This window comes from Centrocercus urophasianus, unplaced genomic scaffold (assembly GCF_019232065.1).
Source record: "Centrocercus urophasianus isolate 14NV4802_14NV808 unplaced genomic scaffold, USGS_Curo_1.0 seq_73, whole genome shotgun sequence".
Lineage (NCBI taxonomy): Eukaryota > Metazoa > Chordata > Aves > Galliformes > Phasianidae > Centrocercus > Centrocercus urophasianus.
The window spans coordinates 3,718,839-3,732,888 of record NW_024885344.1 but is presented as its reverse complement, the minus strand read 5'-3'; the positions used below and the strand labels follow the sequence as shown (position 1 = coordinate 3,732,888).

At 44.8% G+C, this 14,050-nt stretch overlaps 2 long non-coding RNA genes across 3 annotated transcripts; both read left to right on the top strand.

Annotated features, from left to right (window-relative positions):
* The first annotated feature begins 342 nt into the window (after positions 1 to 342).
* LOC122170861 lies at positions 343 to 4,653 on the top strand. The gene is made up of 3 exons (XR_006171856.1): positions 343 to 1,151; positions 2,694 to 3,742; positions 3,838 to 4,653. It is a non-coding gene; the product is annotated as an uncharacterized LOC122170861 (long non-coding RNA).
* Positions 4,654 to 6,023: 1,370 nt separating this feature from the next.
* Positions 6,024 to 13,506, top strand: LOC122170860. Of its 2 annotated transcripts, none has more exons than XR_006171855.1 (3): positions 6,024 to 6,142; positions 7,841 to 7,941; positions 12,925 to 13,506. It is a non-coding gene; the product is annotated as an uncharacterized LOC122170860 (long non-coding RNA). The 2 variants fall into 2 exon arrangements; XR_006171854.1 differs by lacking the exon at positions 12,925 to 13,506 and adding an exon at positions 9,121 to 9,307.
* The last annotated feature ends 544 nt before the right edge of the window (positions 13,507 to 14,050 follow it).

Here is a 14,050-nt window from a genome sequence, read left to right as displayed (position 1 = left end):
GACCTTATCACTGTCTACAATAATTTGTCAAGGTGGGCATCAGCCTCTTCTTCCAGGTAACTGTAATAGGATGAGAGGTAATGGCCTTAAGTTGTGCTAGGGGAGACTGAGGTTGGATATTAGGAAAAAGCTCTTTAAAAGAGTGGTGCTGCAGTGGCACAGGCTGCCCAGGGAGGTGGTGCGGTCACCGTTCCTGGAGGTATTACACAACCGTGTGGATGTGGCACTGAGGACATGGTCAGTGGGCAGTTCTGGTCATAGGTGGGCAGTTGGACTGAATGATCTTAGAGGTCTCTTTCAACCTTAATGATTCTGTGATTCTATGTGATGAAGAGTGCGTAACTCAGTGATCCCACTGAGCTCAGTGATCCCATATTAATAGAAACAGAAATACTCTATAGAACAGATTATCAGTAGAAACAATCCAGCAATATTGTGATGATTTCTCCAAGTCTTCCTGGAAACCAGAAGTTTTGCCAGCTGTACTCACCTCTAAGTGTTCAGATTTCCTTTTGCTGCCCACTGTGAGTGCACAGACAGCCGTGTCTCTATCCTGGCGTGACAAAGCAATGAGAAAATTGTATCTTTAAATACCAACTTAATCTAATCTGGGACAAAAACAATGAAAGGCTTTAATCATAATTGCATGGTGCCTGCTGGCTGTCACCAGAGGGCAGAGACAAGGTTGTTTGTTGCCACGTGTGGATAGTTCAGAAATTAAATCTCCTTTCCACAAAGGCAATAGATTCTGATCTAGCTTGTGTCCTTTCCAAATATTTCAGCCTCGTAACCAGATCGCTCATTTCATCAGCATCTGTCACAAACACTGTCTTGCTTCTGTCAGGCTATGTACAAAGGGGCAAGGAGAAATGTCTTTATCGTACTGTGGGTGCCTGACTTTATAACATCGCAGCTTACACAAAATACTGGCTCACAAAATAAACAGGAGACTTACTTCCCCTTTGCAAAGCTTTTCCAGAGCTTGGTGTTTGCAGTGCCTGCACTCTGTGAATGCTTCCCAGCTGGGCAACCACAGCAGGAACAGGGGGAGCCCGATGGGGATCAGGAGCTGCTCTTACACAGAACACATGGAAAGCTGTGCTGTTGTCTCAGTTTAGAAGAACGAAGATTTTAAAGGCCAAGGCAGTAAGGTACAACTTGTTTGATGCTCATTCTATATAGGGATGGCAGATTCCCTACAGCTGGCAGCATGTGTACCTGGGGCAGGGGGAACAGAGACGCACTCAGGTGTCCACTCTCCATGGCTGCGTACCTCCTTGATGGAATCTGTGAGCAGAAAAGTTTGTTTAGGAAGAGTTTAAAAGTGCTTACTGTCCTCCTGGTGCCTCCTATGTAGTTAAGCTTCATGAAAACACCTGAGGGCTTTGCATCCTGGAGAGGCTGAAGGTGCTGCTCCAGATGGTGCTGGAAATATGTCTGAAAGATCCAGATTATGTACAGGGTCACAACACTGCCCTTATGTTTCGGCATGTAAGTTCAGGTGAAACACTCAGCTCTGTGTGTTTCCCTCTCAGAACTGGGAAAAATGATTCCCATAGGCGAGGGAGGATTTGTCCTGTGAGCTGGCCATGTCCTGGCTGAGCTCCAGGGCCATAGCAATGCAGAAAGGCTCTTTGCAGTGTGTTAGCTCTGCTGTACCTCCAGATCTTTAATTTCACTGCTTTTCAAAATGAAAACAAAGAAGCTAAGCTGAAATTAACTAATGATCTAAATATGACATGGAGGACTTGTGGGAAGCAAAGTGGACATGCAGCAGGAAAATTCAGCATCACCAATGTGAACCATGGTGTTACAGATGCATGGTCAGCTTTTTGTCCATTGCTTCTTCCTTGCTGCCAGCTCTGGCAGGTGTGATACCCACTGCAAACACACAAAAACTCTCACTGTTTTTTACTCCTAAAATAAGATACAGACGCTCTGTCTTGTTCTCTACTTTTCACCTATCACGTTTTTTAGTTAGCTCAGATGATGAGGGATCTGATACCTATAAAATGTTTGTGATCTTGAATTTAGCATCAAAAATAGAATAAAAGTTACAAGGAAGCAGACTTGCTCTTTCACCTGTCCCTTTTTTTGATCTCCTTAATCCTTAAGGATGGTGAGGCACTGGCACAGCTGCCCAGTGAAGCTGTGGCTGCCCCATCCTTGCAGGCTCAAGGCCAGGTTGGATGGAGCCCTGGGCAGCCATGGCAGGGGGCTGGAAATGGGTGGGCTTTAAGGTCCCTTCCAACCCAAGCCATTCTGTGACCACCTTGCTCCAGGTTATCTTATTCTTTATCTGGAAAAATATTTATACACTATCTCAGGCCACAGAGGAGGGAAGAAGTCTTGTCTATGCACATTGCAAAGATATTGTAGGGTTACGTGATTTTGTTTTACTGGCTCACATTCAGATTCTGCATTTATCATTTTTACAACTTCAGCCTTAAATTGTTGTAAGATAACCAGACTATAGCAGTCTTACCACACTTACATGCTTGTACTTTTATTTTAGTTTTATGGTTGTGATATTGAATCCTCTTAAAGGAAAGGCAAGTAAGTTGCTTTGACTGCAGTGAGAGTTATTTCCACGCTCAGCCAAGCTTGCATTTTTTTCTCAGTGCATCTTTCATTCTGAACATCTTGTGTTTACTTTTTGAGGTAACTGCAACCTCTGTCGTGTTTTATCTCAGAATGCAGTTTTGGACCATCTCCCTCCAAGAAAAGCTACTCGACGCACAACAGCCCTGCCAGGCTGCAGCATGAGCTACCAAAGAGCTGCTGCTGCTCAAGTGTCTCTGTGCCATGCGCCACTGGATGGCCAGGCTTGGTGTTTACAAGCAAGCCCCTGGGCTCGCTGTTCACAGCTCCAGCACCAAGGCTTAACTGGAGAAGGGATTCCACAAGAGAAGCCAAAACTGTTTATCAGAACCAGGAATCATTGGGCTGACTTGCCAAATCAGACTAAGAGTTTATATGGCCGTTATGAGGACTCAGAATAAAGCGCGTGGACATGGAAGACATTGGTACATAAACATTTAACGCCCTGATGTTTTAATTATTTTGGCCTGCAGCAGCAAGGAACATTTTAAAGGCCAGATCCTTTGTAGTGCTGAATATATTCAACACCAGTTGTGCTCCTCAGAACCACCGTGCTCGATGCCTTCCCACGAGGTGCCTCAAGTAGAGCCCCATGCTGCCTGCCCTCCCAGCCAGCAGCCACCACCACCCTGGGGGTGGAAAGTACAAGGGCAACTTGACGCCATTGACAACCACAGGACATTCCTTGTATGTGAAATTTCTGCAGATTCAAGATTTCTACATAGCTGTGCTGCCACTTACTTACAGAAACATGTTTTCACAGCTTAAATGCATTAACCCCTAGTGGGCCTTAGATTTCTGTGTAGGATTTGACATGACGTGTCTTCGAGAGATCTTCAGGACAGGAAGACAAAACACCACTCCTGGAAATTAAAAAATAACTGAATTTAGATCAAACACTTGGAAAGTCTGGCTTTTGCTCTAAAAGATTAACCAGTATTTAGAATTTTTTTTTTTTGCTGTGGGAGATTCCTTCAGTAATTATTAAAAAGCAAGATGAAAAACCAGCATCATCTTTTGAGTGCCAATATCACGCCTGGACAAAAGCAATCAGCCCTAGATCAGCCCTAATAATATTTGCTCCTGGATACATTGCAGAATCCCTGGCTATGCTTAGGATAGGAAGGAATTTCCTCATGTGGTGAGTTGGCAAAGACTTTGGGTTTGTTTTGTTCTTGTGTATTGCTCAAGGACTGTCTTGGAATTCTATTTCAGTTTTTTTTCCTCTTTCTGCAGCCTTGTGATCAGAGCTGAACGTTAGCCTTGTCCCCTCTATGGGCCCTGTTTTGTTTCTGAAGATTTCCTCTGCTTTTTTCAGGTATGGTTTGGTTTGATTTACTCTAGTAATCACAAAAAATGATCTAGATTTTTGTCCACTAGAAATGAGATGCAGGGAAAGGAAGAGGATTATGAGAATAACCAGCTGCTCAACCACCTACAGCCTCCTGGTCCACTCCTACAAGGTCAGTGGATTGTGTTCAAGATCACAATCAAAGCATGCGTTGTGTCAGTTGCAGCACTACACCTAAGCAGCAACCTCTTTGCTTCTATATGTAGCTAGATCATTGCCAGGCCTAGAATAAGGTGAACAAAATTCCTAATCTCACGGTTAATGACAACATGCTTTAATTCTTCTACTCCTGTTACACTTACGAAAACAGTCTATATAGTGTGATGAATTTTTATGCATACTTACTCTTCTTATTTCAGGCACATTGGTTCTAGATCTTTATAAACAGCCCCAAGGTGTTTTTTTTTTGTTTTTTTTTTTTGGTGTTCTTTTGGCAAATAATTGGTCATACTTGAAGCTGATGGGAGAGTTTGCATTGGACTCAGGGAGTGGGCTTTGCCTCAGGTCAAGTAAAGCCAGTAACTGGATCCAACAACTACTTGATCTCCAGTTTCCAGTTTCTCCAATTGTTTTGTCTGTTCTGCAGAAGCTAAGTTAATTACAAATAATAGGCCCTAACTTGACATACACCTCTCTCATATTCAACCTCTATGATTAGAAAAACACCAAGACTAGATATCTACATGAAGTCTGTCTTGTGAACATGGAGGCAAGCTGGAAACTAGACCTCAAAGAGAAGACTAAGTTGAATTCTTCCTCCAAAAGGGATATTCACTTCAACACATTGTAGCTGTGAACAGCATTTGCAATTCCATATCTCATCCCATTAGTTAAATTGGTTGGCTTCAAGGGCTGATGAGGGAGTTTTCACAGAGAAGACACAGATATCCTCCTTTCCCTCTAATGCCTTGGCATTAAACCAGATGAGACAGTGCTCATGTGGCTTAATATCCTCGTTGTTCACAAGTTTTTCCTAGATTAGAGGCTGCTGAGGAGGCTTGTGCAAGGCCATAGCCCCAGCTGCATACGTGACCAACAAAGTGCTCTTTGCTGCCACCAGCTCCACCAGAGCACAAAGCTTGAAAGGCTCTTTGACATGGCCCAGCCCCTCACACTGAAATCTCTTTCATTTAGGAATTTAGCAGCAAATGTCTTTTGACTTCCGCTGTGTCTGAGCATGTGCTTTTCTGGACCAAAAAAAGAGGATTTGGTCCTGCCAGGGTAGACAGGTGCCCATTGTAGTGCACAGAAGGCAGGTGGACAAGTGGGACCTCGTGCTCCTTCTACCATTATTTCATTACTGTTCATCATTTATCATAATTGTGATTTCACTGTTATTGCTGTGTATCTGAGGAACACACTCTAAGCACGCTTCCTATTTGCACCTGACAGAGAGGGAGCATCTCAAAAAATCCCTGAGGGTTTTTGAGATCACAAAGCTCAGAAAGATAACACAATTAGTGCACATAACTCCCCTCGGTTTTCTTTATGCCTGCTGACAAGGTTAGCAATAACCCGTCTTTGTGAGGGATTGTTTTGTCTCCCCTACCAATGCATCCAGACTGGCAAGCTTTAGGTCTGACTTATTAGAGTGTATCTCATTTTTCTTAAGGGAATGGTGGTGAAATTAGAGGCATATTACATAAAGACATCACAAGTTATAGAAGGATGAATACCAAATTAATTATTAAAAATCCATCCTTTTTATTGTCTTCACTAACTTGAAGCCTGACCTGAAGACTGTTCACGGTGGGCTTCTCTCTGTCCTCCTCTAGCTTGAACTGGGAACGGTTTAAACATCTCTGCTGGGAGGTGAATGGTGAAGCCCAAGCTCAGTGAAGCTGCTGTGTTTAGACTGAGTGTGGTCTGTGATGTGGCTGCTGGTGCTGGAACCAAGCTGATTGTCCTCAAATGAGCTCCTCTTGAGTTATGGTAACTCAAGCAATTCTGACTTTATCCTAGATGCCAGCCCTCAGCTATTCCTGCAATTAGAGTCTAGGCTAAGAGTGTATGTTTTAATAGAAAAAACATCTATAGCATCTCCAATTTTTTTTTTTCATTCTAAAGAAATGTTAATTTTTCTAATTTCTGCTGATTTTTCCCGTGGACCCACTGACTCTCCCACACATTCTGCCTTATGATAGAAGCGCTTCTGTGATGAAAGAAAGTAAGGCCTATTCATGGGAAAAGGTAGGTAGCCTGAACGCTTCAAAGGATCATCTTGTAAGTAGCTTGTCTTTATTGCTTCATAGTAAACATATGAGTTGCAGTCCTTGCTAATCTGGTTGATGCAGAGCTAGGGATGGTATGCAGTGATATTGATAGATTATCCCTGTGGCTAAAGACTGAGAATACCCCATTACTTCTGTTTGAAAATCTCAGTTACCTTCTCATCAAAACATCCTCATTTTCTCAGGAATTTCTGTACACTCAGCACAAAATGCTTGCACAATAGGCACAGTGACTCCTGCAACTATTGTTTACAGTGTGCTGGCTAATCCTTTCTGTGATCCAGGCGGTGCCTACTGGGTTTGGCTTTTGACTGGGATTAGAAACTGGTGCTGATGCATACTGCCATGCTGCCTGGGGACCTCAGCAGGATCGTGGCCACACTGTGCCAAGCAGCATACAAACCCAGAGTTCAGAGCCTATTGTTTGAGCATCTTCCCTCTAATTGTGCATTTGACCCCTTTTCTCCTTCCAGCCCTTAAGTAAAACATCTAATCCTATTCCATTCCCGTATCTTTTCAGGGATTTATTTCTTACTATCAGTCAGTGTCTGTAGAGGGGGGAAACCAGGATGGTGCCACCCAAAGGCCGCAGCAAACTGTTATAGCTGCAGTGGGAAGCTGTGTTTTCTCTGCTCAAGCACCTCTACTATTCAGTGAAATTGCTTTCTCAATGGGAATTATCCTTCTGGCCTGTCCCTGTTGCACATGACTCCAATGCTACTTTGAGGTCTGTGTGAGCCAGTAGGAAGCTTTTTCTCCTCCCAGTCTGTTCAGGCTTCAAGGGTTCATGCTTCTTTTGTCCCACTTTCATGTCAAAAAGATGCTTGCTGGGTCTAGGTACAGCACACCCTGCTCAGGCTCCATCCCTGCACTGCCATGTCTTTACAGCCATATCTTGTTAACACCAAGCCTCATCTGCAACCTGCCCTACAATGCTGCTTAAATTCAGTTTCAAATCTGGCCATTTTACTGCTGCATCCCACATTGCTCACAGACAGTAGCAAGCTAATAACATCGTGCTGGTGCCATCTCAGCCATCACAGGCTGGAGCTGGCATGCCCAGTCTTGTTTCATAAACTTCTTTGTCCCGTGAGAGATTTGAGAATGTAATACACATTTGGTCTGTGCCTCCTTATTTGAGGCTGACCAGTCTGAATCACTTTTGATAAACTCTAAGCAGGAATTTCAAACATAGTTACGTTCCTATCAGTTTAATTAAAGTAGATCACTGGGTAGAGAAACCCTGTGAAATGTTCCCGTTGAGAAGGCTGTGCTGGGTGTGCCGCTGAGGAACCATCAGGGAGTCTGCTCAGGGCCATGGCTGTTATCGGGGGGCACTGAGGAGCTTTACTTGAAAGCAAGACCTCTCACACTGAGAAGGAGTTAAGACAGGAGTGACTACAGAGTAATCACTTCTACTTTATCATGAGAGTAGTTGAGAGGAAATAGAGGAGCTACTATAAGACGATATGAGACTTAGATCTGTAGGAAACTGGTCTGTGTTTTCTTGTACAAGAAGGAGTCTCTCTGATATGGCCAAGATTTCTAGATACTTTAAAAACTTTACTTTAGATAATATTTCTGTGCTATTACGAGGTCAATTTGTCTGTAAAATGTTAACATGTGGTAAAGGCTTTCTTTACCTACTGCATTCTAGCTCTGTCTTGCACCACATTTGGAGGATGTGACACCATGCGAACATGGGAAGCTGGAAAGAGAAAGGACAGGCATGGCATGGAGTTTACTTTGCCAACACTGGTGAGTTGCTGGTGCTGGCCACAGTGGTGGAGGACACCTGTGACGGACTCAAATTCATTTGAGAGGCTGTTCTATAGCTTTCATTGTGTCTTCTCTCCAATTGATGTTTGTAGAATTAACCACAGATTAGAACAGATTAGTGCACTGCTCACACGGGATGCAGACTTCAGGGTTTAGGCAATGCTCTGTGGCTAACGAGAGCCAACAAGTTTTGCCTGAGTCATCCCTCTGGGTGGAACGTGCCCTGCTCCAGTGATGACAGGAGATGCCAAATGTCAACAGAAGGGCAGTCATCTCCCATTGTGATTAACCAGGCAGAGCCTGCTTGGAAGAGCCATCGAGACGATCGATCTTATTCTTATCCGGCAGTGATAGCAGTCTGCCAATGAGATTAGAAGGACTACACTTAATGTAGTCTTTTGGTAGCAGGGGAAGATTTATATTCTTAGCATAAGCTGCTTAGGAAAAGCTTCTTTTACTTAGCATTTATCATTTGTTATTGACATTTTATTACATTGATAGCCATCCCAAGAAAACACTTCGTACCTGATTTATACATAGGCATATTCTCTTTGAAACCAAACATATTTTGAGAGTACAAGACTGGTGATAAGCTATGTTAGACCTACTTTGTTATACTGATATAAACTTAGCATAATTATTTTTTAGAGCACTAAAGCATTGTCTGATGTGCTTCCCAAGTCACTGTGTTTTTTCCTGCTGGCAATGATATATGCAGCTGATGGTCATCTCAGGTCTGTGGGCTGTATTGGAGAGAAGCTCACACTGAGCCAAACAGGATCTCTGGTTTGAGCAGGAAATTCCACGTTTGATCCTGTAGGGAGAAACATGCTGTGTTTCCTCAAACATGACTTTGGTCCACATTTTTATTTTATTATATTTTTTTCCCAAATGAGCAGTGTCCAGAGCCAGACACATTTCTACATTTCTTGTAGATGAAATGGTCTCTTGTTTTTTTTTTTGTTTTTTTTTTTTAACCACACTCTTCATATGTACAAAGTGGTAATGCAGTGGATGTGCATCATCACCTAACGGTGCTGTAAGCGGTACTACGCAGAAGAGTCCCAAGCTGTTGTACAATGAAATTCTACAATAACCTTATTAACAAAGAGCAATTAAGAGCAGCCTGTTAACCTATATTTTTCTACCCTACTTTAGGTGTCAATGTATACCCAGGAACTGCAAATACTGGTTGGAAACACGTTCTGCTGTCCAGAGGCATAATTACAGAAAGCTTGTAGTTGTCTTTATCACAAAGTTTTAATTAGCAGGACACATTAAATAACCAGCTGATACAGATCTTAATGAATCATTTATAGGCCTACATCTAGGATAATTATATGTAGCTGGGCACATGAAATCACTTGCATACGCCTGGGCTTATGTGAAATGGAATATGCATCTTCCTCGTGAAATAAGGGTGAAAGAGAGGGATGGGACAAAACTGGGGCACCAGGCTGCCTTCCTCAAGCTGTTTTTGCATGGAGTATTGCCAACAAAATAAATAAAGCTGGCTTCAGGAAGTCTGCTGAGCTCCAGGGTGGGCATCTTGGGCCAGTCCCCTTTCTTCTGGCACACTTGTCTCTTCCATCATGATAGGTACCCTATGGCACTCATTTCCCACCTTCACTGCATGCTGGCCCATGGGCAGGTGTCTTGGTCTTAGGTCCTTTCAAAGAATTGTAGGTTGACCTCAAGAGATCACTGATTTCAACCCCCCTGCTGCAGCGGGTTCCCTATGTAGATCACAGAGGTAGGCATCCAGATGAGTCTTGAATATCCCCATTGAAGGAGACTCCACAACCTCCATGGGCAGCCTGTTCCAATGCTCTGTCACCCTTACGATACCCTTAGCTTGCATAACTGGGAGCTGTTGTTTTTATCAAGTGATAGTTCAACTGCTGTACTATGTGTGGACTATGGATGTGTTGTCCAATGTTTTTTTGTATAGTGACTTGGCTTGCTCAACTGGAGCCCCAGAAGAAGCAGAGCCCCTTTTTGACTGCAAGTCAAAAGCAAGGGATAAACAAACCATTGCAAGTGTATATTTGAAAAGATTAAGAGCAAAGTATTACCAACCCATGCAATATTGTAATCAAAAGTCCTTTAAAAGCGGCGTTGACTAATTTTCTCAATTATCCACAGAGTCTGCTGTTAACAGGTTTCCCTGGTTTCTCAGCACCAGACAAACTCTGCTGATCTCTGCAAAACATCTTCCACCTTAAGTACAGAGTTCTCCTTAAAATTAGTGGTTTTTTCAGAGTTAATATGTTAGTCTCCTGATGTGCCACAGCAGGCGTCTGGAGCAGATCTTACCAGACTTTTTATGCTGCGCTTCCTCCTAGATTGCTTTGAGGCAAGGGAGCACTTGTGGCAAGAGCTGATGTGGTGCAGGGTTTGACAGCATCTCTCCACACCCTAGTTTTTGCTTTTGTCAGGGACAGAAGAATGGAGACTCCAAGTATGGCTTCTTAGTCCCCATCAGGGGACAGCCACACAGCAGGGCATGAGCCGGTGTTCCATTTCCAAGATGTCCTCTGCCACTTTTTCCTGAAGGAAAAAGAGAAATGTGTCTCTCCCAGGGCAGGAAATGGTCAGTATGTGATCCAACCCTGAGACCAGAGGCACCTTCTCTGGAGGACCGTGCTCCACGGTCCCACCCAAGAGGGTGGACATGATCAGAACCAGATATGATAGCATGTTATGTGCTGAAGCTGACAGTCTGCCTGGACTGACGTCTGTAATAGCTTTGCACATTGTGGTTGTTGCTGTTTTTATCCTCTAATTCCCTTGGGAAGTAAGGAAGTTTTATTAGTCATTTTCTGGGGAGAAACTGAGATGTGGCTTGATGAGGCCACACAGGGAGCCTGCAGCAGAGCCATGCAGCTATCAGACCAACCGTCCTCATTCCTTATCAGTTCTGCTACGTACTTGTGCATAGCTGGGAAACACACATGGCTCCCGAATGGCTGTGAGGAATAAGACAGAGACAGGGAAGGGAAAGAACAGTGCCTGCTCCTGACACCAAAAAGGTGGTATGGGAATGCCCTTAGTAGTGGCAGAGGGCTCCTGCCCCACGCCTTCAGTGGAACAGATTTTTCCCAGTTTCTTGTTAGACATGTAGTCTTGGCTTTCCAGCCACCGTCAACACTGTCTGGGCACAGGGCCACATTTACTCTGGTTCTACAGCCAGAAATATGGTGATCTCTGGTTCATGCTGGTGTGTGGTTGGGCTGAAGGCATCAAAATGTGTCATCAGAAGTCACTAGCTGCATAACACCAAGCCGTGGCAGGGAAACTGGGGGGGCATATAGCACAGCACTGAAGAGAGGAGCAGCATCAGCAACCAGGCACAGAGAATGCTCTTCATTTTCAAATCACTTTATTAGAAGGCCACTTCCTAAAGTAAAGCATCTCTTTCAGAGTGCTGTGTTTCAATTTCTGAGCTGTATCAGGAGTGCAGTTTGTTTTGCAAGAGCCAATGCACCAATTACAGCCTGAGACTTTGAGAGAGGCACGAGGGACTCAACCACACATCTTCCATTAATTATCTCTTGGCTACATTAGTGCTACAATGATAGCACCAGTAATATGTCACAAGCTCATTTTCTGTCATTAAAATCAGCAGATGCAACCCTGATCCTTGCTGGGAGTGCATCTTCTCAGCAAGAAGGTGCTGTTTTATCACAGGCACTTCTAAAGTACAGTGCCATTTAAATGCCAGATTGTGCTGGAGCAGAGCTCTGCTCCTGCTTCCCCAGACCTCCTGGAGCAGGGAAGAGCTGAGCTCTGCAATAGCCCTCACTTCACTGCCAAGCCTGGACCGAGTGAGTTTGTCTCTGCTGACCTCCTCCTCTTGGTGTGATAGAGAAATGGTCAGAGTTTCAAAAAGCTGATGCATAGGCACTGCTGGTAGATATTAATGCACCGGTTGTAGGCTGCTGGAATGCAAATAATTTGGCTGTTATTTCACCCTGGGTGCCAGATCCAACAATTCGGGCTGCGTCATGGTGAGGCACCTTCTCCCTGTGTCCCTTGCAGCCACGGGCTGGGCTCAGAGTATCGAGCCCCAGGTTGCTGCTGTATTCAGCAGCAGGGTTGCTGCACGAAGCCTGAACATTGTTCCAACTTCCAGCTCCTATTCCCTCTTCCATCCTGCCATTTATGTTTTGGGGGTCAGATAGCATCTCTTTTCAGGTCTAGTGCCAAACTCAGTGCGTTGAAACTTAGCAATCCACTCACCTAAGCAATGACAGCTTAGGCAGCAGCTTGTTCCGCCAGCCTCTTCCGTCTGGTTCTGAGAAGGAAAAGAACAAAAACTGCTCAGTTTGGAATATTGCATAATATTGCCATTTGAAAGAGAAAATGTGGAAAAACCCAGCCACTGCTATTGGCCATATCCTTCCCTTACCCTTCACAAGGAGTGATGCTGGTACACAGACGTGTGCCTGTGTCTGTCCATCTGCTGCATGGTGCCTCTGAAGGCAGCAGCTGGGCTGGACGCGGGCAGGAGGTAACCTGCTGTGGGAAGACATCCAGATTGTAAATTAGCCCCAAAAAATAACAAGAAGAAAAAGATTGCACCGTCCAAAGATTTGAAGTTGAAAAGGATTATTTGCCACATTAAGCAGCCTCTTCTGGCTGCAGTATGAGTGGTGGGTGTCATCAGCAATAGAGCATGTTTCTACACCCCCCAGCAGGTGCTCCGGCCTGATGGGCATGCAGGCTGTGTGTCTGTGGGGAGCTGCTGAGCCTCGGTATGCACAATTACCGTGGCACACGCTGGCTGGAGAGGGTGCTATGTGGCTCAGGTGAAGCCTGGGCTCCTGTGCTAATGCAGGAAGGATCCAGTCTGAACTTCTTTCTGTGCGCAGACATTGGTTTCTTTTCTTTTAATTATTAGCTTTGTAAGATCAGAGATGGGGCTGTGTTCCAACGCCAGCAATCTCATTTCTGTTGCAGGGTTATAAATGTGTCTGGGACCTTGGCATGTGTCTGTGTGGCCCAGGACTCCGAAGCATCCCTGAGTTGCAGCCAGGAGGACCTGCATCCATGCACACAGCAAAACAGCCTTTTGCACTGACACGGTGGTGTAAAAAGGTGGGCCAAAAGCTGCTGTTTCAAGGCCAACAGGAAAATATATTGCACTTCCCTTCTGTGTGCCACAAAGCCTTTCCTAGCAGGGCTCCTTCTGTGCTGCTTCAGGGCAGGAGGCTGCTTCCCCATCCAATGCTGCTGCACAGGCAAAGCTGGAACACGAAGCCCATGTAGGCAAGGGCTAATACTGCTTGAGCAAACATGGATGAAGAAATAACTCTTTGGCAGAAAAGTTTTAAAGCTGCGAACATTAAATATTACTATGCAGTGAAATGCTGGAGCAGTGAGATCCATATACATTCACCATGGTCTATATCTCATACAAGAGAGACAAGATTTCAGGAATAAGAAGAAACTGCTTTTAAGCTGATTTCTAATAAAACCAGGCTTATTATTTAATGGTGTGATTTATGCCAGGAGGACTATTGGTAGAGCCTGGCACTGCTGTGGTATGGTCCAGCTCCCGTCTCTCAGGAAGCAGTTATCAGACAGAATTTTAATGGCTCTTATGAGCCCTACGAAAGGCAAGTAAAATCAGAGGGAATTCTTAAACAGAGTTGTTCTGAGCTTTTCACGAGGCCTCTTTCTTCACCTTGCTGCAGAAGCACAAGTCCTTGCTGCACGCCACAGAGCGGGCATGGCTGCTGGGTGTCCCGGTGAGGGGTGGGTGGCTGTGCCCCACAGGGGGGATGCATTCACTACTCTTTTTAATAACCTGGCTCCTGGGCTCTGCTCCTCCCTGCATGCTGCGCTGTGTCTTGTCCCCCTGGATGGAGCTATCTCTGGGGCAGTGGTTCAGCACATAGTTTAGAAATTGAGCGCAGGGAAAGGGAGAGAGGGAGACCAATAAACCTCAATAAGGGGATAAAAAAGGCAGTGGCTTCGGGGAAGATCTAGAGAGCTTGTAGTTATCATTAGGAGGGACAAGCAGAGATGTCTTGGCATATCTCATTAGAAGGTGCTGGGAGCTACTCAACTGGACAGTGGCTTC